Here is a 4176-nt window from a genome sequence, read left to right as displayed (position 1 = left end):
AAGTGGTTAAAGTGGTTGTAAAGGCTCAACGTTTTTTATCTTGAATACATGAAGTTAAAAACAGACTTGTGTACAGCAGCCCCCACTTCCCTGAGCCCCCCCTCATTCCAGGAATGGAGCCAAGCCATGCTGTGTGTGTGTGTAAATGGTCACACACAGCAGCAGCTCAGGAGTGAGCCTGCTCGAGTGCCCTCATATTCCGTCATTTCCGGGTGGAGCTCGGTGACGTGTTTCCGGTGACGCACTTCCGGTTTTTGCCAAACGTGATTTCCTATTACTCCCATAGGATATGGGGGAACCGCTTGTTAACTACTAGGAGCATGTGAGTTATTCGTCTGGTCTTTATATTTAATAATCGTTACATATTGCGCAATGGAGATCTCTCTTTTTGCTTAATCTTCCATGGTCCATGGATATATGGCTGAGTCATCTTATATAATAAGATTTTGAGTCGTGGGGACAAGATATATCCTGGTGTCGGTCTGGAACATCATTTAAATAAATGATCTGTGACCTCTAGGGGTCGAATGTTGGAGGTGAGGAGGCACTCTGGATATTTAGGATTGATGCACTGGAGTGACACCTTGGTCTGAGCACAATTTTGATGAAGAAGCACCTATTTATATCTTAATTTTCACAGAAGAATGATAGCATGATTTTGCACATGATGATATTAGATGTATATTGATTGCATTTTAACACTTGGCACTTTTTGAGATTATTCACTGTGATTTTTTATTATATTTATTAAGACATTATATATGTAAGTAAGCACTTGGTCACCCTTATTTAAGTCGTGTGTGCACATGTTTAACCAGTTTTTAGCCACTTGGGGGCAGACTGGTTTTATATGAATTATATATTTTTATTGTGTTTACACATATAATATTTATTAAGCACTAGTCACTTTCTTTTTTTGTTTTATATATATTTGTACAATATTTTGGTTTTGTGTATAGTACTATTATAGCAGAGCGCTTCATCCAATATTTAATATTTATGTTGTGTGCAAAACCAATGCACAGAGCAGGTAAGTATGACACATTTATTTTTCTTAATCTGCCTTTAATATCACTTTAAGGAACCCAAAGATATGGGTGGGGGTCCAGTCAGCAAAGCCCAACAGCAACACACGGCACAGTGGTAGAAACTGTGAGGCACTTTTAGTGCATTATCATAGCCAAGAATTTTATGGAGAAGACTGTGAATTCCTAAGATATGAGGGGTCTCCATTTACTAATCACCACCCATAATTAAAATATCCATTTTAGGTGGACTGACCCATAAAGCAGATTTATACAGTAATCTCCTCTTCTTGCCCAAATCTGAGTATAGCACATCCAGTATATTGGCACTTCTTATACAGAGCATACAATAAAGAGGCAATATGCCAATCAGGTCCAGACATATTGGCAGGAAAGGTTTCATGCAACTTAAAGGTTTGTTACAAGTTCCACACACTTTAGGGTCACAAATTCCCCCCCCCCCCCACCTGTGACAGCGGGCCAGGGATCTTCTCTCAGCGCTAGCTGTCACAATTTGAAAAGAATGCAGCCGTGTGGTCAGAATGTAAATTAATGAACTACAAGTATCAACAGTCTTTGCGTCTGACGGCTTGCAGTTCTTGAACTACCAGGGTGCTAGTGAGTGCTCTAGGCAGTTCATTGAGTCTTCCTGTCATCGTGTAACTGCCTGTCCATATGAGGAACGAGCAGACAGATACAATGACAACCTGCAGGAGCCTGTCATTGCACCAGCGATCTGCTGATCACGGGGTGCAATGTTTTACATGCACCAAAACAAATAAATAAATGAATGAATGCACATTTGTTTTACCTGCAAAATAATTGCATGGGAAAGCTTGGGTTTCATCCTACCCCCCCCCCCCTCTTTACTGGTCAGCCACATAAAAATGCCAAAAGTAAGGCTGAGAATACAACAGCTCCAGTAAGGATGGCGAGTTGCACATCACATCAGCTGCCTCCATCTCTGGCATGCAGGTTTAACTCAAAGTTAAAGGATAAGTTAATCTTTGGGAACATGCAACATGTTCCCGGGGCCCGCTCTGCTGCATCTAGTCACAGCGAGCAGATCTTTCCCCTGATAGCGGTTACTATTTTTTTTTTTTTTCAATGAACTACCACGGAGCTGTTGAGCACTGTGGTAGTTCTTTGTCTCTTCCTGTCTGTCAGTGTGTATCATCTTGCCTGTATGAGGTAGGAGCACACAGATACACTGACAGGTCTACAGGAGTCCTGCATGGCACCTGTATCTGCTAATTGTGGGTGCAATGCTTTCTAGGCTCCAAGTAAAAAAATAAATAATAAATGCACATTTTTTTATCTGCAAAACAGAGTTAAAGAATAATTTCACCTTTTTTTTTAAAATGTATTTATGTGTTTTTTCCTGATAACCGATCTGCTCATTTCAACTTGCCCAGTGTAGCCACCCTGCCATAAACAGAGGTGACTAGTAAATTTAGTTCTGCCAGGTTGATCAATAGTCTTTTACTTGGCTCTCCCCTAAACTCAGTGTTGGTGTTCCTGGCTGCTGCTACTAGGAATCACTGACGCTTAGGGCAATAAAAAAGGGAGCTGCAGCAATACTAGATTATAGATATTTATGTCAGTCTTGGTAAACCACAAGGAAAATCCTCAAGCTGCCTTGCCAGGTCAAGGAGCATACAGTACCCAAGCTGGAGAGCCAGGAAAAGAAGTCCTGTTGGAGGAAGATTGGAGTCTGCCCTCAGAGAGTGTGATGACGTTTTGAACCCATGTTGCTGGAGGTATCTCAATCCCTAATCCTCTCTCTCTTATGAGCCAGAGCAGAATACTATAAAATACTAAAGTGCTAGGTGCCCTTCATCACTGTAACTCTCCACTGCGGCCATGGATCCACCCTGGGGTAATATCAGCCCACCTCTGTGCTGGAGGTTTTTCCTTTTCTAGCCAGGAGGAGTCACTACACCAATTTAGGATGATCAATAACAGTTTTTTAGATCAGGGGTATTGAATTAAAATTCAAGAAGTCCGGTCACTAAAATTTTCTTCTGGCCGAGGTCCAAATAGAGTGTGCCCATCAGTGCACCCCCTTACACTAAGTGTCGCCATCAGAGTGCAACTTTACATCATGTATTCCCATCACATCAGGTGTGCCCATCAGAGTGCCCCCTTTACAACAGGTGTCCCCATCACAGTGCCACCTTACATCAGGTATTCCCATCAGAGTGCCCCCTTTCACTCAGAGTACCCCTTTAAATCATATTCCCCATCAGAGTGCCCCTTTCCACAGTATGTGCCCGTCAGAGTGCCCCCTTAACATAACATGGGCCCGTCAAAGTGCCCCCTTAACATAACATGGGGCCGTCAGAGTGCCCCCTTAACATAACATGGGGCCATCAGAGTGCCCCCTTAACATAACATGGGGCCGTCAGAGTGCCCCCTTAACATAACATGGGGCCATCAGAGTGCCCCCTTAACATAACATGGGGCCATCAGAGTGCACCCTTAACATAAAATAAGGGGCACTCTGATGGGCACATTTATAGTAAGGGGCACTCTGATGGGCACATTTATAGTAAGGGGCACTCTGATGGGCACATTTATAGTAAGGGGCACTCTGATGGGCACATTTATAGTAAGGGGCACTCTGATGGGCACATTTATAGTAAGGGGCACTCTGATGGGTACATTTATATTAAGGGGCACTCTGATGGGCACATTTATAGTAAGGGGCACTCTGATGGGCACATTCTATGTTGTGTCCATCACAGTGCACCTTAACATTAAATGTGCCCATCAGCATGACTCTAACATTAAATGTGCCCATCAGAGTGCCCCTGTAAGACTACACCCTACCTTAAGGGCAGACAGGAGCTGTGTCAGGATCCTTGCTGAAGAATGCTTGTGTACAGGCAGGGAGAGGGAGCCGGAGAGACAGTGAGCTGCAAGGGGCGGGGCGCACACACGTGATGTCATGTTGCTGTGAGGACCGCCCTGCTCAGCGGCAGATCTGTCATTGCAGGCTGGCGGTCCAGAAGGGAGCATTTTGGGGCCGTTCTCGGACTGTGGTCCGCCATTTAGTGACCGCTGGTTTAGATACTGAGCAAGTCTATTGTAGCTAACACGAATAGCATTTTGTTTGTTCACCACAAACTAGAAGAAAAACTACAGCAGC

The sequence above is a fragment of the Staurois parvus genome, unplaced genomic scaffold (assembly GCF_062004578.1).
Source record: "Staurois parvus isolate SC_StPar_1 unplaced genomic scaffold, SC_StPar_1.0 ptg002716l, whole genome shotgun sequence".
Taxonomy (NCBI): domain Eukaryota; kingdom Metazoa; phylum Chordata; class Amphibia; order Anura; family Ranidae; genus Staurois; species Staurois parvus.
Note: the sequence above shows the minus strand (reverse complement) of the source record.